We start from the raw sequence: 22,975 nt of genomic DNA on the forward strand, positions 1-22,975 counted from the left end.
CATACTGTTTCAAAGATTGCTTAGGAATACACTATTACTCTTGATTGAATATTGATAGTAGATTGAGTGTAATCACACGTATTGCACTGGGCTTACAGTTCTTATTTGCTTGCTGTGCATTGATTGATATTGGTACAAATCTGCTTGTTGGAGAAGCATATACTTTGTACACAATTTGTATTTTGAATTGGTTGTATTTCAGGTGTGGCCTGAGGGGGCGTTAATATAGTTTAGAAGGATTGGTTGTAAGGTTGAGGTCAGCCCTACTTTAATTTGACCTGTTTGTATTAGGTGTCGCTTCACCCGTTAAGTGAGTCGTAGTGGAATCCTTGTGCTTGTGAGCCAAGGTGGGGATGTAGATACTTTTGTCGAACCTCTATAACATATCTGGTGTTATTTCTTTTTACTTGCTTTGTTGTGCATGTTTGATAAGTTTACTTGTGCAATTTAATTACAGCCTCATATATTGATTTATTTTATATCTACACTAGATTGACCCTAGGGTTGTGTAATACTGCTGCTAAATAATTGACCTAGGGAAGAAATTTTTAAAATACCAATTCACCACCCTTTTGGGATTACAGTAAAGTCAACAATTGGTATCAAAGACTAGTTGCTTAGACTTAATCGTTAATTTGCATAAAAATCTAGATGACTCATAACATTGTAACCCCTTTCCCTGAGGGACCCTCTTCCACACGTTCTTCTATTTTTAGCGTTGTTAATTACACCTTTTGGAAACAAAGGATGCACATTACCTTTAGAACATTGACTGGAAGGTGTGGAGAGTTGTCTATAAGGGAAACTATGTTTCCATGAAAACTGAGGGTGAAATTAAAGTACCTAATACTGAGGATGAATATACTGATGAGGATATGTAAGTTGTTAGTGTAAATGCAACTGCCATGAATAATTTATATCGTGAACCTGATGTTAATGAATTTAACAAAGTTATGACATGTACTATTGCTAAGGAAATATGTGATAAGTTAGAAGTCACTTATGAGGGTGCTAGAGATGTTAAGGATAGTAGGATTGATATGTTGACTAGTGAGTATGAAGCATTTAGGATGAACACTGGTGAGTCCATTGCAAAGCGGGGAGCCTTGTGGCTTGGGGGACGCCCTTATTTATGAATTTCATTTATATTACTAGAATATTTTTTATACACATTATACTATGATTGTATGAATATGTTCAATACACATATTATATTACAACTATTGCATCTCATACACAACATTAAAGGAAAAAAAAAAAAAGGGGATCCTGGTGCACAAAGCTCTCGTGTATGTGGAGTCCAGGGAAGGGGCGGTACACAACATAGATGTATTTAATTTATAATATATCAGTCTTAAAAAGTACAATATTATGTTTGTTAACCATTTCTAAAGTTTCATAAAAGAACATTATGCTTTACTACTAGTTTCTATCATTTTTTCAAATTGAAATAGAAATTCCATACTTTTGGAGTTTCAAAATTTTAGTTGACATGAGAGGGGTGGGGGTAGACCTAAAATGACTTAGACCATGTAGTGAGAGAATATTTGACAAATCTTCAAGTTTTTTCAAGATATTGCTTTAGATTGTTTAGAATGGCGGGAAAAACTCATTTATAGCTTACCTCACCTAATGGGACTTAAGATTGCTTTGTGGTTGAGTTTGTGGTTTTTATGGTAGTGGTTGAGATATACCTCATGTAGCTAAATGTGTATTTATCTTGTCAATTATTTGATGCTAAATAACACTTTATTGATTTTTATTGTTGCTATTGTTAAGTAGTTTTTAAATATATATATTTTTTTGATCAAATGGGTAAATGTATTGATCAACTGTATTTATACAATTACTCTAGGCATACCCAGGTCAACCAGATACAAGTGAGATAAACTGAATATGCATCCAAAACAATACATCAAAACCCGAGCGTACCCGGGGGCCAAAATGAGCAATCAATAGATAATGTGCCCAAAATATTACAAGAGCATCAACATGCTCAACAATATCAAATTGAGTACATATCAAGTTTATCAAAAACAACCCTATAGATATGTCTTTGGATTACTTTAATTAATTCCATAGGGGGTAATACATAGTTTTCAAATCTTTTCCTATTTCTAAAGTGTCAAATAAAGTATACTGTGGTAGCTAATCCAATCCTTCTTCCAGTTGAAAGAAACCCCCTACCTTTCTCTTCTTTGTGTAACCATTTCACCGCAGCCTTAATCGTACTCATTGCTCTTTTAATTCCCAACCACTTCCTTATACTTCCCCAAACCTCATATGAGAATTTACACTCGAAGAAGAGGTGGTCTTGGGTCTCTACATCCTCCATATAGAATGTGCATCTTTGATCTATCCCATCTACCGGTAGTATATCACAAGTTGGAAGCTTACCTTTCCAACCAAGCCATAGGCAAAATGCATGTTTTGGTGTATTTAAATATTTAAATATTTAACTTCATTAAGGATTTATCAGTACAGGAGACCATTTGGTCTTTTTTTTTTTTTTTTTTAAATATATATATAAAAGAAAAAAAAAATTGGGGTTATCATGGTGCAGTTGACTTGGAGGAATGCGTCATTTTCTTTATGCTATTTTTCTGAAACTATTGTCAAGTGGGAAAAAGAAATTCTCTCTGGGAATCCCACAAGCTTCATTGGTATGGACTATGGGTTAGCTTACATGGCCTCCAGTGGTCAATGGATGATGTTCATAATGGGTTTTGACTTATGGCTGACCTGAAACTTCAGTAACTTTTTAAATACAACTGAGGGAAATTTATATGTTTCTTAAAAGTAGTGTTTGGTTTAATCCTTTATGTTGTTCTCTTGTTTCTTTGTTTTTTTGGTCAGTTTTTGTGAAATGACAGACCAACTGATTAAATGTTTGTTCAGGTGGGGCCAAGTTTTTATATTAGATGCTCTTTCTAAGTATAAGGTAGCCGATGCTCGTGAAGCAGAAAATATAGTAGAGCGAGTAACTCCTCGACTACAACATGCAAATTGTGCGGTTGTACTTTCAGCTGTTAAGGTGGTGTTTTGTTTATTTAAATTATTATAACTCGAATTATCCTTGTTTACATCGTTGTCAGTGTTTTTGAACAATATTCTACGTATGTGCAGATTCTCTTTTTTATTTTTTTTAACTGATCCCTTTTACTTTGTCTCATAGATGATCCTCCAACAAATGGAGCTGATCACTAGTACTGACGTGGTCCGAAATCTTTGCAAGAAAATGGCTCCTCCTCTTGTAGCATTGCTTTCTGCAGAACCTGAAATACAATATGTCGCACTGCGAAACATCAACCTTATTGTACAAAGGCGGCCCACAATCCTTGCCCATGAAATCAAGGTGAAATTATTTAGTTCTGACTTTTCTCATTTTTTATACTTACTATGTACATGAATAGTGTACTGCAGCAGCACCTTTCTTCATGTACTCCAGCTTATGACTGTGAAGGACAAAGCTTATGGGGCACTATTTTCTGTTGCTAGGTGTTTTTCTGTAAGTATAATGATCCAATTTATGTGAAGATGGAAAAGTTGGAAATCATGATTAAGCTTGCTTCAGACAGAAATATAGATCAGGTACTAGGTGTTGGCGATGCTAATTTAATCAATCTTATTTTTATACATCTCTTAGTCAGAATCTTCTTGGTCTGTGATACTTGGTAAAAGCTCTTTTTAGGTTTTGTTGGAGTTCAAGGAGTATGCCACAGAAGTAGATGTTGATTTTGTCCGGAAGGCTGTTCGTGCTATTGGTCGCTGCGCCATCAAGTTAGAGAGAGTGTTTTGCTTGAGTTGATCAAGATTAAAGTAAATTATGTCGTTCAAGAGGCTATTATAGTCATCAAAGATATTTTTAGGAGATACCCTAACACGTAAGCTCCTTCCTGTTGGGGAATAAACCGACCTGGAGTAATAATCACGCACAAAGAAAAATTCAAACACACACAATGAACACCGGATTTACGTGGTTCGGTCCAAACTGACCTACGTCCACGGGAGCACACCACTGCACTATAATCTGGGAGAAATAACACACGGAGGAGCCACTGCTCAACTCTCTCTCTCACCACAACTCTCTGCTCTCTGCACTTCTCTCTGTACTCTCAGTATACACACTCTCACAACTCTCTGCTGCACACACCACGTTACACACTCACACCCACACACATATATATATACAAGAGGGGGGAGCAATATTCAAATATGGTGGCTTGCAATTTCAGCAAAGCCTGCAGAGCAGGTGGCCGTCCATCTCCAGTGTCAAAGATGGTTGCTGGTTTTGGTGCGGCTGTCTGCGGCTCCACACCTGCAGAATTCAACAATCTCCCACTTGGAGGTGGAGACAGCATCTCAACCAGTGTATATGCAAATGTTGTGCTCATGTATGTCTTCAATCATGAAGACCAACTGAAGTTGAGCATAACTTCAGTTTCTCTGTAGTTACCACCTTTGTCAACATGTCAGCTGGATTTTTGCTGCCTTGAATCTTTTCAAGTGCCAGTACTCCATCCTCTAATAGAGATCTGATGAAGTGATAACGCAATCCGATATGTTTGGTTCTGGAATGAAATGCTGAGTTCTTTGCCAGATGTATCGCACTCTGACTGTCGCTGTACAAAACATTCCTCTCCTGCTTCAACCCAAGCTCTGTCAACAAACCCTGAAGCCAAATCATCTCTTTGCTAGCTTCTGTCACTGCTACGTACTCAGCTTCTGTAGTGGATAGGGCAACAATCTTTTGTATCTGCGACATCCAACTAACAGCTGTTGTGCCAACAGTGAATATGTATCCGGTGGTGCTCCTGCGGTGATCAATTTCACCAGCAAAATCGGCATCTACATATCCTTTGACTTTCAAGTCTCCTTTGCCGAAACATAAGCATTTATCAATAGTGCCTTTGAGGTACCTGAAGATCCATTTCACTGCTTCCCAATGAGTCTTCCCTGGATTAGACATGAATCTACTGACTGCTCTCACTGCTTGGCCAATGTCCGGTCTCGTACAAACCATAGCGTACATGAGACTTCCAATGGCTGAGGCATAAGGTACCTTAGCCATGAAGTCCTTCTCTTCATCAGTCTGGGGAACCTGATCCTTGGAGAGGCGAAAGTGTCCTGCCAAAGGTGTATTTACTGCTTTGGCGTTGCTCATGTTAAACCTCTGTAGAACACGGCCAATGTATTCCGACTGAGATAGCTGCAATGTTCCCTGTCGCTTATCTCTGGAGATTCGCATCCCAAGTATCTGCTTCGCTGAGCCTAAGTCCTTCATGTCAAATTCCATTGACAATTGCTGCTTCAATTTCCTGATCTCTTCTATATCTGGTCCTGCGATCAACATGTCATCCACATATAACAACAGAATGATATAGCTAGACTGATACCTCTTGAAGTAGCAGCAGTGGTCGGCGTTACACTTTGTAAAATCATTCCTGTGCATAAAGCCGTCAAATTTCCGGTACCATTGTCTGGGAGCTTGTTTGAGACCGTACAAGCTCTTCTTTAACCTGCACACCAAATTCTCTTTACCTTTTTCTGAGAATCCTTCTAGTTGATGCATGTAGATTTCCTCTTCAAGATCACCGTGAAGAAATGCCGTCTTCACATCTAACTGCTCAAGATGTAAGCCCTCCGAGGCAACAATACTCAGAACAGATCTGATGGTTGTCAACTTCACAACTGGTGCAAAAATGTCGGTGTAGTCAATTCCTTCCTTCTGCTCGAAGCCTTTAACTACTAACCGAGCCTTGTATCTTCTGGAGCCATCATGCTCCTCTTTGATTCTGTACACCCACTTGTTGTGAAGGGCCTTCTTACCTTTGGGCAACTCAGCTAGTTCCCACGTTCTGTTGGAGGTGAGGGACTTCATCTCGTCCTTCATTGCAAGCTCCCACTTGCTCGCATCTCCTGCCTGACATGCTTCATCATAGCATTCGGGCTCTCCTCCATCTGTAAGAAGTAAATAATCTATATACCTTCTGTTTGGTATATGAGGCCGAGTAGATCTCCTAAGCTCCGGAGCTGGAGTAGGAGGCGGTGGTGTGACGAATTGCTCCACTGGTTCCTCTGCCTGAGGATTCTCGGCATTCTGCTGTTGTGTTCCCATACATTCTGGGACATTATCCGTATCTACACAGGTTGGTTCTCTCTGAACTGGTTCGATGGATTCAGCTGTGTGCCTATCTTTGTACATCACCTTTTCATCAAAAATCACATCTCTGCTTCTGATCACCTTTTTGTTTTCATCATCCCAAATGCGGTATCCAAATTCATCTCCACCATAACCGATGAAAGTGCATTTCCGGGATTTCGGATCCAGCTTATCCCTGACATGATCATTGATATGTACATATGCAACACAACCAAAAACTTTCAAATGTGAAAGTCTTACCTCTTTGTTACTCCAAACTTCTTCTGGTAGGCAATAGTCCAATGGTACTGAAGGACTTCTATTAATCAAATAAGCTGCTGTGTTGACTGCATGTGCCCAAAACATCTTTGGCAAGCCTGACTGCATACGCATGCTTCTGGATTTTTCTGTCAACGTTCTGTTCATCCGCTCGGCTACGCCGTTGTGTTGAGGCGTACCTGGCACAGTTCTTTCCATTCTGATGCCGTGCTCATAGCAGAAATTCTTGAACTCGGTGTCAACATATTCTCCACCGTTATCAGTTCTCAGCCTTTTGACTTTCAAACCAGTTTCGTTTTCTACCATCGCTTTCCAATTTTTAAAAGCATTGAAAACATCAGATTTATACTTCAGGAAGTAAACCCATACCTTCCGTGAATGATCATCGATAAACGTGACGAAGTAATGCTTTCCTCCTGTAGACGAAATGGTTGTTGGTCCCCATACATCTGAATGGACTAGCTCAAGTTTCTCCTTCTTCGGGGTACTGATATTTGCCTGGAAACTAACTCTTTTCTGTTTCCCAAATATGCAGTCCTCACATGTGTCAATCTTCACCGACTGTAAATCACTCAACTTACCCTTTGAGTGCATCACCCTAAGTCCCTTCTCACTCAGGTGTCCAAGTCGTTGATGCCATAGGTTGCTATCATCATTTCCTGTAGCAACTGTAATAGACATACATGTATCAGGAGTTACATAAAGAGTGCCACTTTTCTTACCTCGAGCAATTGTCAATGCACCCTTCGAAATCTTCCATTCATCACCAATGAAAGATGTGTTATAACCTTCATCTGCCAATTGACCGACTGAGATCAAATTCTTCCTCAGGTCTGGAATATGTCTGACATCCTTCAGCTTCCATACTGACCCGTTCATTTTGATCTTCACTGTCCCCTTCCCGGCAATGTCGCAAGGATGATCATTGCCCAGATATACTTTACCGAAATTACCTGATGTATACTCCTCCAGGCAATCTCTGCTGCAAGTGGCATGGAATGAAGCTCAAGAGTCTAACACCCAAGACTCCTTTTTGCTCTCCAAAGAGCAGATCAACAAATCATCGTTCTCGGAAGCAATATTTGCTTCTGTCTTTGCCCTCGTATCTTTCTTCTGACTTCTGCACTGGTTCTTGTAATGACCAGTCTTTCCACAGTTCCAGCACTCAATAACTTTTCTGCTCTGAGAACCTGTGTCCTGAGTACCTCTGGAATCTCTAGATTTGGACCTCCTAGTCTTGGATCTGCCACGATTGTTAGATCTTCTATGCCCGCTTCCCTTTCCTCGGCTTTCCACATTCAAAGCTGAACTTGAAGTGGAGGCATTGTTCGATTGCATTCTGATCTCCTCTGTCAAAATCATGCTGATAACCTCGTCGTATTTCAGCTTCGATTTTCCTGCAGAGCTACTGATCGCAGTTACAATACCTTTCCAACTCTCAGGCAGCTGGCTGAGAATTAATAGAGCACGGATCTCACTGTCAAAGGTAATCCCGACCGAGGCGAGTTGATCTGACAACTCGTTGAAATTATTCAAGTGTCTGTTGAAGCTTTCACCTGCAGACATGCTCATGGTAAAAAGTCTCTTCATTAGATGTACCTTATTTGCGGTTGATGGCTGCTCATACATGTTCGATAGTGCATCCATAAGGGACTTGGTGGTTGTCAAGTGCTTGATGTTGAAGGCAACAGACTTTGCCAACGTCATCCTCACAACTCCGAGGGCTTTTCGGTCAAGCAACTCCCACTCGCTCTCCTTCATGGATTCTGGCTTCTCCATCAGTGGTAAGTGTAACTCCTTACCAAACAAGAAATCCTCGATCTGCATTTTCCAGAAACCGAAGTTCGTGCCGTCAAACATCTCGATGTGAGAGCTTTTCTGGTTCGACATCTCGATTCACTGAACTAGAGATGGAATTAGCTCAATCGGACAGCACGGTTGGATCCGGAACGGTCGAAAACCCTAGGAATGGCTTAAGCCGCTCGAAAAACGGACCCGAAATGGCTTCAAAAAGCCCGGTCAAACTTTTGGTCAAACCTGGTCAAACCTGGTCAACCCTGCTGACGTGGCACGTGGGACCCACTGCTGACGTGGCACTGTGGGGTCCACTGCTGATGTGGCACTGGGGCCCACTGCTGACGTGGTGCTGACGTGGCGTGGACGTGGCGGCTGACGTGGCAGATGACTGGCGCTGACGTGGAACTGACGTGGCGCTGACTGGAGCTGACGTGGCGCTGACGCAGCAGCGCTGACGTGGCGGGCCTGGCTGACGCGGCGCTGACGTGGACGCTGACGTCAGCGTCTTCAAGCTTCTTCTGGTTGCCGGACGTTCGCCGGCGCGTGGGGGCGCGTGAGGACCACTCCCGACCTGTCGCCGGCGCGTGGGAGCGCGTGAGGGCGCGTGGGAACGTCCTTTGGACATTGGCGGCGCGTGTGGGCGCGTGCGGCTTCGTCTGAGCTCTGTTTGAGCTCCGGTTACTGCCGTTGGCTTCGTCTCGGCGAGAGGAGTTCGATGGTAGCCTCAAAATTAAAATTTGAGCTACTGGACAGGGGCTCAAAAAACCGAAATTTTTCTTGATCTGGCTATTTTTACTCCGACCAAAGCTCTGATACCAGTTGTTGGGGAATAAACCGACCTGGAGTAATAATCACGCACAAAGAAAAATTCAAACACACACAATGAACACCGGATTTATGTGGTTCGGTCCAAACTGACCTACGTCCACGGGAGCACACCACTGCACTATAATCTGGGAGAAATAACACACGGAGGAGCCACTGCTCAACTCTCTCTCTCACCACAACTCTCTGCTCTCTGCACTTCTCTCTGTACTCTCAGTATACACACTCTCACAACTCTCTGCTGCACACACCACGTTACACACTCACACCCACACACATATATATATACAAGAGGGGGGAGCAATATTCAAATATGGTGGCTTGCAATTTCAGCAAAGCCTGCAGAGCAGGTGGCCGTCCATCTCCAGTGTCAAAGATGGTTGCTGGTTTTGGTGCGGCTGTCTGCGGCTCCACACCTGCAGAATTCAACACTTCCCCCCCCCCCTTTATTGTTTTCTTAGAGTGTTATTTTGGAAATTTGGGTTTTCTTCCCTGTGAACTTAATTGTGAATTTCTTTCTTCCCCCACAGCTGTGAGTCCATTATTGCAGCACTCTGAAGCCAAGGTATTTGAGTTTCACTGCTGTTACAATAGAGCCCAAGATTTATGTAAGTGCGTATTCTTCTAAAATTTAAACTCTTGACTTTGTTTTTTTTTTTTTCCTTCTGACAAGGCGTCACTGATCTGGATAATTGGTGAGTATGCGGAAAGGATTGACAATGCTGATGAGCTCCTTGAAAGTTTCTTGGAGAGTTTCCCTGAAGAACCTGCGCAAGTCCAGTTGCAATTGTTGACTGCAACTGTCAAACTCTTCGTTAAGAAACCAGCTGATGGCCCACAGCAGACATCATTCAGGTTTGTTTTTGCTTTTTATGATTTTTAGTTGCTGTTCATGTGTTCATATGTGTGTGCACGTGCGTGTGTATGAGGTGATCAGTTGTCTGTTTTGTCTTTCTTTACCCCTCATTCGCCTGAGAGTGGCACCTTAGAATTTTTGTTCGCTGCATGGTCAGTGAATGTTACAAATTGATCAGTCAGTCGTAAATTTCATGGATATGGTGTGAATGGGGATTAAAAATTTTCATGGAACGAGTACAGTGCACACCATGCTATGTTGGCTATCAGCACAGCTCAACATAATCCCTGTAACAAACTGATATTCCAGGGGAACCTTTCTCCTTTTTTATTGTTGTGTTAACAGTTTCTGATTCCTTCTACTTGTATAAATACATTGAGATACATCAATACAATACAGTGGAAAGGAATGCTTATCAGAAAAATGCCTACTTTGACATGGTATCAGAGCTAGCGAACTGCAGCCATCAAAATGACCGACGCCTCTGCTGCTGCTACACCTTCTGCTCCCCCCCTCTCTGCTGTGGCTTCTGCTAACACCACATCATCCTTCTCTCATATTGTCACCAGTAAACTCACTATAAGACTGTTAGTACCAGAGGAGTCCAAAGGTTTGTTTGATACATAAGGATGAGTACCAACTTGATCCAAAAGTTTAAACTTATTGGGTCTTGGGTTACACCATGTATATAAGCATCCATCAAATACTCACTTTTTCCAATGTGGGACGAACTTCACAAGTGGAATTCTTAACAATCTCCCCCTCACTTGTGATTTCCAATTGTTTCCTTTTGAACGGAAGCCATCTTCTTCCTTACGGGACAAATTCTCTAACAGTTTGCTCAAGTGGGCTGTCTTATGTGTCTCGAATTGTATTCCAAATGGCGCCTCCAAACCAATCTTACCTCCCACGTCTTGACCCAATTTGGATCCATCTTGGCAGCTTAGATGATCCTTCTTAGTGTCGGTCACATACTCTTACACCCAGAGTTATGAACCGTTGGGCTCTGATACCTCTTGTTAGTACCGGAGGAGTCCAAAGGTTTGCTTAATATATATGGGTGAACACCAACTTGATCTAAAAGCTTAAGCCTATTGGGTCTTGGGCTACACCATGTATATAAGCACCCATCAAATACTCACTTTTTTCAATATGGGATGAACTTCACAAGTGGAATTCTTAACACAGACAACTTTCCTCTCTGGAATGTTCAGATCAGTGTCTATCTCCGGGGCCAAGATCTATATCAATTTGTCGATGGCAGCCTCCAAGCTCCGAGTTTTTTCCTGATTTATTTTTTTTATAAAAATTATATTAAATAATATTTTTTTTAGGAAAATAATTCTCGGAATGACTTTGACGTAATCTCATTACTTGGTCTAACGAGATTTGCCTTGACACGTGTCTAGATTAGATTGGGTTGCCATTTAAATCTCGCTACACCAAGTAGGGAGATTTGCTACGCATATGGAATTTTTTGTGTTTTCCTTATTTATTTATTTATTATAATAATAATTAATTAAATAATTGGAGGGAAGAAGCATTTATTAATTGAAATTTTCACATAAATAGCAAGATTATATTTAATTAAATAGGGAAATCTTCTATTATTTTATTGAGTATAAAATATTTAAATATTAATTAAAAATAATTATTATTGAAATTGTTAACTAATAATCTTAATAATTAGATGAGGTATGAAAAATTAATTGACGAAGAAATTAAGGCTCAAAATTTTTTCGTTGAAGTGGAACAAGGAGAGGCTGGGATAGTCCTTGCGCTTGTTGAGGATTTCGGCGGCGGAGGGGCCGGTGTAGGGAGGAAGAGGCCAATGCGAACAACTTATATATCAGCGAAGGAAAATTGCACAATTCATGCTTGCTATGGTGTACTGCTTCCTAAAATCTCTCATTCTGTGGTCCCAAAATTTGCTTTGCTCATTTCCTAGTTTTCCTTAGTTCACCCTCAAAATTCCCCTTCCTCTCTTAATTTTGTTGTATCTCAGTGGACACAATCCTTCAATTTGTGTCTTTTTTCTTATTTGCAATTTTTTAAAACTTCCCCTTATTGATAAATCCATCAACATTCTCCTCAATAACAAAATTTGTTAATATCTTTTTTTAAAATTTATAATTAATACTCGATTTTGTCGAACTTTCCCTTATTGATAATTTCATCAACCTTCCCCTAAATAACAAAATTTATTAATATTTTCTTTTAAAATCTTTCTCGATTTTTCCAAACTTTCCCTTATTGATAAATTCATTAACATTCCCCTAAATAACAAAATTTATTAATATATTTTTTTAAAATTTATAATTAATTCTCGATTTTGTCATACTTTCCCTTATTGATAAATCTATCAGCATCCTCCTAAATAACAAAATTTATTAATATTTTCTTTTAAATTTTTTCTCAATTTTGTCGAACTTTCTCTTATTGGTAAATCCATCAACATTCCCCTAAATAACAAAATTTATTAATATTTTCTTTTAAAATTTATAATTAATTCTCGATTTTGTCAAACTTTCCCTTATTGATAAATCCATCAACCTTCCCCTCAAAGTTGAAGTCTACTCTACAAAGCCCCTATTCTCTCTACCGTTGGTTCGTTCGTGAGTAAAGGAAGGAAGAAAGTCAATATGCAAGCAAATCTCGCTGGATGAACCAGCGAGATTTGCCACGTGTCCAACGCCGCGCCATTTTCCTAAGTAAATCTTGCTACATGGTCCAGCGAGATTTGTTTAAATCTCCCTGGACCAAGTAACGAGATTATGTTAGAGTCATTTCGAGAATTATTTTCCCTAAAAAGGTATTATTTAATATATATATATATATATGTATATATATAAAACGATAAACCAGAAAAAAATTCTCCAAGCTCCTCCACAATTTCTTCCTAACCAACTCACTATCAACCCTAAATATTCTGCTTGGACGAGAACAGATCAATTTGTCCTCAGCATCCTATTTTCTTCAATTGCTGAACCTGTCCTACGCCATGTCCTATCTTCAACCACCGCACATGAACTGTGGAGCTCCCACGTCTCTTTCTTCACCTCAAAATCACAAGCACAATAGTTTCAAGTTTGTTTCTAACTTGCTCATTTGACTTGAGGAGAGCTCTTCATCATAGATTACTTCTCCAAAGTGCGAGCACTGACTGATATTCTTGCCTCCACTGGAAATCCCCTTCTCAACCAAGACATTTATACACATCTGCTCACCGGACTTGGTTCCTCCTATGATTTGTTTGTCACCTCCATCACCACAAGATCTACACCCATCTCCTCTCACAAACTCTTTCAACTTCTCCTTGTTCATGAGAGTCGGCTCACTCACTCAACCAGATCCATGATCTCTTATGAACCTTCGATAAATATTACAACAACCGGAGGCCGTGACCACCATGGTTGAGGCCATTCAAGAGGTGGCAGATTTGGCAAAAATGGCAACACCAGAGGCCATTCATTCTCCTCCAACAGAGGAAGCCACAGTACTAGTTACCCCAATCCACCACAATTTCCTACCCTCCCTCCTCATCCACTTACCCAATCTCTCAAGTGTGCAGCAAACCTAGCCATGTGTGCTTCAATGTCACCACCACTTCAACTATTCCTACCAATATGAGGCCCCTCCTTCTATTTCACAAACACCTTTACACCATCCCCTTCCCTCCCTAACAACTTCTGATACTCTGACTCAGCAGCCATCCACCACATCACGAACTCCCTTGACAACCTCAATCTGTCCTCCCAACCCTATACAAACGGTGCTCAAGTTCGTGTAGGCAATGGCAATGCTCTCTCCATTCAACACATCAGTGACTCTAATTTTCTTACTTCCTTTTCTCCTTCACTTTAAACAAATTACTTCATGTTCCCTCCATTACAAAGAATCTTATCTCTGTCTATAAATTTTGCTCAGATAACAATTGTTTCTTTGAATTTCACTCTTCTTTCTTCTCTGTGAAGGACAAACTAATCGGGAAGATCCTCCTCATCGGTCCCAACATTAATGGCCTCTACATTTTTCCACCATCATTGGCACTGACTCACTCGAAAAATGAGCATCTCGGAAGCTATCCAAAGTATAGGAGTTCTGTCATGTAGTATTTAGCTCAAACGTCAGATCGTCTCCTTAAGGAATGCGGTTAAATTCCAAATTTTATATATTTCCAATTGAAAATAAAAGTTACTAAACTCAGTTTAGATTTGGGGTTTTCAAGATTGGTTGAAATTTCTTTTGAAAAATTAAACAAACATGCAATTTAAACTCTAAAACCTAACATGCAAGGAATTAAATAATGAGAAACAGAAGTCCTACGTCTAATCAGGAAGGAATTGAAATACGCGTTGAACTTCAGACAAAACTAAAAACGATAACTTTAACATGTAATTAAAACAGGCAATAATAAAAACTTAATCAAACGCAAATGCAAACGATACAAACCAAACTTTTAACAAAATTAAGAACTTGAATCAAAATCAAACTTTAAAGGCAAACAAGAACTCGAACAAAAATTTAAAATTTAAGGAAAACTACTAATTTAACTTCTAAAAAATTTATTTTTTTCCTTTTTGAATTTTATCCCTTTTTTTCATAACCAAATCGGACTTTAATTAATTAACTAAATAACTCAAAAAATAATTAAATCTAATGCTAAATTTACTTGAGAGAGAGAAAAAATAAATAAATAAACTTGAATAATAATAATACCCCAAACAAGATTCAAAGTTTACAACTTTAATTAATCCTCAATAAAAAAACTAACAAGATTCATTTAAATATAAATAAGAAAAAAAATGAGAGAGAGAGAGAGAGAGAGAGAGAGAGAGAGAGAGAGAGAGAGAGAGAGAGAGAGAGAGAGAGAGAGAGAGAGAGAGAGTGAGAGTGTTAGCCCGTGGGTGTGGCAGTAGCCAAAGTTGCTATTGGTGCTAGTGTTGCAGAAATAGAGCAAGGGTTGCAGGTGGCTGGCTTCTCGGGTGACTGGAGTTGCAGTAGCCATGGGCTTTTGGAGGTGGCTAAAGTTGAGGCAGCAAGAGTAGCAGCAGCACTCGTGGCTATGGGTTCTGCTCCACACAACAATAGCAGGTAAGGACGAACAACTCGGCTGGGACTCTCGGTAGACTGGCAACAAGGACTGAGAAGGATGGCTTGAGCAGAGAGTAGGAGGTTGGCAGCAGGGAGTGGCCGGAGCAAAGAGTTTGGCTATTGTAGCAGCTAGAGAAGAAAATAAAAGAAGGAAAAGAGGGGGAGAGACAGAGGGACAGAGGGAGAAAAGGGAGAGACAGTGAGAGATAAAAGAGAAAGGGGAAGAGGAAGAGAAGGAGGAAGAAGGGCTGGGGGCTGCCGGCTATGGCAAAGAGGAGAGAGAATTGAGGAAAGAGGGAGAATAGAAGAGAAAGGAAGGAAAAGGAGAAGGGAAGGGAAGGAGGAAGAAGAGAAGAGGGTGGCTTGGGGGCGCTACTAGAGAAGAGAAAAGAGAAGAATAAATAAAAAGAGGGCGGGGGGGGGGGGGGGGGAAAGAACCCTACACCCAGCCAAGGTGGATCCAGACCCAGTTGCATAGCCAGGTCACGTCAAGGTAAGCTTTTTGTGTATATATATTTATTTATTTATTTTCTTTCCTTTTTTTTGTTTCCCAGCAAACAAGCCTGAGTTTAACCATCTTAGAGCCCGTATCACTTGAAACATAAAACACGGAAATTGTAGATCATTTTCTCATATTTTTCCAAAATTTTGAATCATCTCAATCGAAACTTGGACAGAAAAATTATGTGCAAATTAAGAACTGGTGCCGATTTTAACTTCTGGCAATTTTTCCTGCGATAAAAAAATGCTAAAAATTCATAAATTGCTTAATAAAATCCAAATATTAAAAATATGACACCACGTTAAAATATTAAAAAATAATTAGGTATTTAATTAAAAATATAAGCCACAATGCATAAATTAAAATACCTAATTACGCAGTTTAAGCGCGTAATGATACCCCCAACTAACGTTTCGCTAGTCTCTAACAAATATGAATGTACATGCGACACAACCATACCGTTTCACATATAGAAATATAACTGAATTTCACACAACCTCTTTTATATTCCATGCACACAACTTCGAAACACGTCACTCATGCGAGTTTCATCGTTTATATGGCAATTAAGAATAGTATACTCACATGAAGTTAACCAGCGGTACAATTTAAAGTTAATGTGGTCATATAAATTCAAGTATAAACAGATGAAATCTCGAGGTGTGTGAGATGTGCGTGACTCGTTACACCTAGGATACCAGTGGACACCTATATAACGGTCGTTTTGACTCAGACTAACTAGTATACCCTCAAGAATACTCAAAAAAATGAGTTCACTCATCATATGCGAGGAGTGTCACGATCAAACATCCCACATATTGTAAGGAACAAACGCTGAATGTATGAAGTGGACTAATCTGAAAAGGATCTAACCTATCTGTGAGGTGTCGAGTCCTTCATCCTAACATCTTCTCACCTACTCGCCATATCCAACAGAGACCATTCTAGATCAACTTATTCACAAACTTGGCGTGAATACATATGAGACATTAAACGATTGAAGAATCTTCATACGTGGAAAACATGTGTCGTATCCTTAACTTTTTGTGGTATTTGTGCGGAAGAGGCATTAGCATTTCATTTCATGTGCATTTCTATTTGTCTTATTCTTTCTTCTGCTCTTTCTTCAATTTTTGTCTTTTCTTGATCAATTAGGACAATCATTACACTTCTTTTATTGTCTTCATACCACCAATGGAAATTAAGTTCAACAATAGTCCATGAAATAAGTCTATCTCTAGGGGTGCTTCAGCCTTCACATCTTGAGCAGGCTACAAGACCTAAGTTTCTATCTCCTCACTAGATGTCACCTCGAGGCTAGCAAATAAAAAATAGAGACTAGAGTTCAAAGAATTGTCCAGAAGAAAGGAGAAATGAGTTTCATGAACTCTGATTTGATGTTAACACTTAAAAGGACGATAAATAGCTCAAGGATATCTCACAAGGTGTCATAGTTGCCACGGGTATTCTCTTAGTGCTCACAAGGAACCCTAAGTGCAATGAATCACGTGAATGTGTCTATTCAGTCTCATGAGCTGTCATGTAAATATAAGATTTTATATAGCCAGATTAACATGAGTATACTACCAATCAATTCTTCATGGAGTTATAAAGTCATATAAAGAGAAACTACACATAAATGACTCAAGTGTGTAATTCTTAAGTTATATGCAAATATAGGAAGGGTATAAGTCCGTGTAATCATGGCATAAGTCAGTGTAATTCCTCAATACTCTTTTTTTTATTAATAAAACCCAGCAAGTAGACGTGCACAGTGTCATATGCAAATTGTCACCCTCCAACTAAAGTGGAACATTGTTCTCAATGTGAAAGAATAAGGGAGATAGAAAAGATGTGCACGAGAGAAGTAGGACGTACTTGGGTGGAGAAGTAATGGAAAAGAAAGACTGAAATTACAGAAAAATGTACCTGAAAGTTAATTAAAAATAAAGTAAGGTAAAAAAAAAATGAAAAGAAGGGAAAGAAAAACATCATAGTTATCTAGCAGAGGCTCTGAAGGAATTTCGTCTCGTGGGTGCAAGTTTATAAATTGAACTAGCGGGTCTCCAAATTTGAGCCACCATAATGAATTAGTCTACATACCTGCACGAAAGTTAGCCTCAAAAGAATTAATACTCTTCAAAATACCAGACAATACATGTGTAGATTGACTTTCTTGTTTTAACAAGAAATGATTTTTATTCAGCATATTTTCTAGGAAATTTACTTCTTTATGAACTGGTTTTTGAAGAAAAGTTGTTGGAACAGTTATCTTTAGTTCTTCAGAAGTATTAGCATTAAAAGTTTTACCTGGTTCCTTAAAAGTTAAACATTCACCATTCTTCTCACCTTCTTTATCGGGTGTACCAATCATCTTACCACTGCGGGGATTTGCTTCAGCATTGGACTCCTTGACATCTATTCCAGTTGGGAGTGACGGTTCCATGGCTGCTAAGCTCTGAGGATAAGGTGCCACAGGTTGGTATTCCTTATTAGTATTAGCCTCATTATTAACTGATCTTTTCACTTCTAGGTCCACTTCCTCTGATTTTTCTTTGACTTCATTTGTCTCAGCTGTAACGTCCGGTGTCGAGACAACTGGTTGTCTGTCGATGAGCATCTCAGGTTGGGAAATTTACTTCCCGCTTATCGAAGTAATGACGACCTCCATTGTCTCAAGAGAAATATTATGTATTTGTTGTTGTTGCTGCTGGTATTCTTGAGGACTAGGCTGAGGTTCCACCAAAAATTCCCCTTTTTATAAGATATCCAACTGCGTGCTCATCACATTAGCGATGTCTATCAATTCATTTATGGCCTGAGTATATTGATTAATTTGAATTTGCATGAATTTCTGGAAGGCATCCTCAAGAAACATCCACGGTGGAGCAGGTGCTGCATTACATTGAAATCTTGACAGTGCAAAGCTCTGAGGGATCTATTGTGGCTAATACTGAGGCGGAAGAGTGTCTGGGTAATATGTTGGCTCATATTTATCTCCACCACTGATTGTGCTGATAAGTTGTACTGTCATGGGTGTCTGATTGTATCGTGTATTCCATTGTTGGACACTTTCAGCTAGGTAATCAAAGAATGATAGTGCCTGATCCGGTTCCTTGCTGAAGAGTTCTCCACTGCAGATGGTCTAGACAAAGTGCTTGCAATCAGGAGTAAGAGCTGTATAGAAACAATTAACTAACCTCTATGATTCAAACCCATGATGTGGACAAGTATTTAGAAGATCCTTGAATCTCTCCCAACAAGCCCGAAAAGTCTCGTCACCCTTCTATATAAATTGCATAATCTGTTCATACAAAAATTGAGTTCTCTGTGAGGGACAAAACCTATGTAGAAATTCACGCTCCATATCAGCCCAATTAGAGATAGAGTGAGGTCTCAAAGAATTAAACCACATCTACACCCTATCCTTCAAAGAAGTAAGAAATAAATACACTCTAGTAGATTCATCAGTTCTAGCACGAGAGAAAAAAATATTGCAAGTCAACTCGAACTTTGTCAGGTGCCGATAAGGGCACTCAGATTCCGTCCCGTAGAACTGGGGTAGCAATGACTTCCTCCCTCGCTGCATCATGAAATTAAGTTCATCATTAGGTAAAACATTGTAAGATGGTGCAGTGGTGCATTGAAGCTGCAAAAAATCCATAAGTGTGCGTGGTGCAGGTGCAGCCATAATTTGTTTTCAAAACCCAATTCTTTTTTTTTTTCTCATTTTTTTTCTTATTTTTTTTTCTTTTTCCTTTTCATGAGACTAATTAAAATGACGAAAAAGACACTAATTTGAGACTAACACCGACATTCCCAGGCAACGACCCCAAAAACATGATTCACTTGAAAAATGAGTAGTTCGAAAGCTATCCCAAGTATAGGAGTTCTGTCGTGTAATATTCAGCCTAAATTCCAGATCGTCCCATAAAGGAATGCGATTAAATTCCAAATTTTATGTATTTTCAATTGAAAATAAAAAGTTACTGAGCTTAGTTCAGATTCGGGGTTTTCAAGATTGGTTGAAATTTTTTTTGACAAATTAAACAAACATGCAATTTAAACTCTAAAATCTAACATGCACTGAATTAAATAATGACAAAAATAAATCCTACGTCTAATTAGGCAGGAATTGAAATACGCGTTGAACTTCGAACAAAACTAAAAATGATAACTTTAACACATAATTAAAACACGCAATAATAAAAACTCAATCAAACACAAATGTGAACGATAAAAATCGAACTTTTAAAAAAATGAAGAACTTGAATTAAAATCAAACTTTAAAGGCAAACAAGAACTCGAACAAAAAATTAAAATTTAAGGAAAACTACTAATTTAACTTCTAAAAAAAATTATTATTATTTTTTTATTTTATCCCCTTTTTTTTAGAACCAAACCGGACTTTAATTAATTAACTAAGTAACTCAAATAATAATTAAATCTAATGCTAAATTTACTTGAGAGAGAGAGAGAAAAAAATAAACTTGAATAATAATAATATCCCAAACAAGATCCAAAGTTTACAACTTTAATTAATCCTCAATAAAAAAAATAAGAAGATTCATTTAAATATAAATAAGGGAAAATATTAGAGAGAGAGAGAGAGAGAGAGAGAGAGAGAGAGAGAGAGAGAGAGAGAGAGAGAGAGAGAGTGAGAGTGTTAGCCTATGGGTGTGGTAGCAACCAAAGTTTCTGTTGGTGCTGGTACAGAGCAAGGGCTGCAGGTGGCTAGCTTCTCGGGTGACCGAAGTTGCAGCAGCCGTGGGATTCTTGGAGTGGCTAGAGTCGAGGCAGCAAGAGCAGCAGCAGCACCCATGGCTATGGGTTTTGCTCCACACAGCAGCAGCAGGTAAGGGTGAACAGCTCGGTTGGGACTCTCGGCAAACTAGCAACAAGGACTGAGAAGAAGAGAGTTTGGCTATTGTAGCAGCTAGAGAAGAAAATAAAAGAAGGAAAATAGGGGGAGAGACAAAGGGATAGAGGGAAAAAAAAGGAGAGACAACGAGAGATTAAAGAGAAAGGGGAGGAGAAAGGGAAGGACGAAGAAGGGCTGGGGGTTGCCGGCTATGGCAGAGAGGAGAGAGAGTTGAGGGAAGAGGGAGAAGAGAAGAGAAAGGAAGGAGAAGGAGAAGGGAAGGGAAGGAGGAAGAAGAGAAAAGGGTGGCATGGGGACGCTGCCAGAGAAGAGAAAAGAGAAGAATAAATAAAAAGGGGGAGTGGGGAGAGAACCCTATACCCAGCCAAGGTGGATTCGGACCCGGCTGCATGGCTGAGTCACGTTAAGGTAAGACTTTTGTATATATATATATTTTTTTTCCTTTTTTTTTTTTTTTTCTGTTTCTTGGTGAACAAGCTTGAGTTTGACCTTCTTAGAGTCCGTATCACTCAAAACTTAAAACATAGAAGTTGTAGATAATCTTCTCAACTTTCTCCAAAATTTCGAATAGTTTTGATCGGAGCTCGGTTGGAAAAATTATGTGCGAATTAAGAAATGGTGCCAATTTTAACTTCTAACAATTTTTCCTGTGATAAAAAAATGCAAACAATTCATAAATTACTCAATAAAATCCAAATATTACAAATAGGACACCGTGATAAAATATTGAAAGTAATTAGGTATTTAATTAAAAATATAAAGCCCAATGCATGAATTAAAACACCTTATTACGCAGTTTAAGCATGTAATCAGGCACTCTCGTCCTCTCCCTCCACCCATGTCAATGAAAGGACCTCCCCTTCTCAGTGGCATCATCGTTTAGGTCACCCCTCCCTTCGTTTGGTGTCTCGCATCTTACATCAGCATCAGCTACCCTCCAGTCACACATACTCGCTCTTCTTATGCTCGGACTGCCCCCTAGCCAAGAGTCATCAGCATTCCTTCTCTCCCAATCAGGCCCAAACCTCAAAGCCTCTTTAGCTCATCTGTGTGGATGTTTGGGGCCCGACCCCTTATTTTTCTAGGAATGGTTTCATTTTCTACCTATCTCTTGTAGATCAATGCACTCGGTTTTGCTGGGTTTTTCCCATAAAAAATAAATATGATGTTTATCATGTTTTCACCACCTTTATTCCATATGTTGAATGATTATTCAATTCCAAATTAATTTCCACTCAGACGAATGGTGGTGGTGAATTTAAATCCCTCACCCCCCCTATGTCAAACCCTTGGCATCACACATCAATTTTCATGCCCACATACCCATCAACAAGATGGTCGTGTGGAACGCAAGCACAGACACATTGTTGAAACAAGTCTTGCCTTATTCGCTCACATAAAACTACCTTACAAATTTTGGGCCGATGCTTTCGACACTGCCATTTACCTAATAAATTGTCTTCCCTCACCTACTCTGAACAACAAATCCCTCTAATCCCTTATCTTTAATAAAGACCTGGACTACAATTTCCTCAAAGTTTGATGCGAATGCTGGCCCAACTTCGGACCTATAACAATCATAAAATGCATTTTTGATCCAAGCCCTATCTCTTTCTAGGCTACAGCCCATCCCACAAAGGCTACAGATGTTTGGACCTCTCGTCAAACATGCTCTATATTTCTAGATATGTTCTATTCAACGAAGACTCCTTTCCCCTTGACCATGTCTCGGCCTAGCCCACTTCTACCCCTACCAACTCACTCGCTGCCCCACCTCCCTCTCTCCCCCCCTTCAATTCTCCAAACCCCTTCACCTTTCCTGACATGGACCATTCACCCCTCTTACCAACTCCCCTTTCCTCCCCCTACTCCTCCACCTCTTCACCTGTGTCCTCTTCTTTCCCACATTCGTCTCCTAACCCTAATATCTCCTCACCAAACCCACAATGCCCTACCCAGCACGACCTCATTCCTCCCAAATCTCCAATCATCACAAGATCCCACAACCTATCCTCTCGGTCACGTATTTTCACCGATGGTACAATTCCATACCCCCCTCGTCATTGCCTCACCACTGAAACCATCTCTCCCGACGCTCCCTTTAGCTTCTTAGCGGCTTCCAAGCTCCCCGAATGGTGTTCTGCCATGAATGAAGAATACACTGCTCTTGTTCAAAACCACACTTGGACCTTGGTTCCTCCTGACCCCTCTTTTAACATTCTTTGTTCCAGATGGATTTAAGGAACAAAATATAACTCCGACGACTCCATTCAACGCAAGAAAGCTCGCTTGGTCGCAAAAAGCTTCCATCAACAAGAGGGTGTTGACTACCATGAAACCTTCAGTCCAATCATTAAAGCCCCCACAATCCGTTTGATCCTCTCGCTTGGTGTTGTTCAGCGTTGGTCTTTGCGCCAAATTGACATTCAAAATGCCTTCCTTCACGGTGATCTGATCGATGCTGTCTTCATGCAACAACCTCAAGGTTTCATTGATCCCCTCCATCCGCACTATGTTTGCAAATTGAGAAAGGCTCTATACGACCTTAAACAGGCCCCAAGGGCATGGTTTGCTCAGCTGAGTTCGTGGCTTCTTGGA

General features: G+C 39.8%; 1 pseudogene; it reads left to right on the top strand.

Moving 5' to 3' along the window:
• Nucleotides 1-22,975, top strand: part of LOC131158635 (beta-adaptin-like protein B) — a 56,218-nt pseudogene that overhangs the window by 19,939 nt on the left and 13,304 nt on the right.

Source organism: Malania oleifera, chromosome 6, assembly GCF_029873635.1.
Source record: "Malania oleifera isolate guangnan ecotype guangnan chromosome 6, ASM2987363v1, whole genome shotgun sequence".
Taxonomy (NCBI): domain Eukaryota; kingdom Viridiplantae; phylum Streptophyta; class Magnoliopsida; order Santalales; family Ximeniaceae; genus Malania; species Malania oleifera.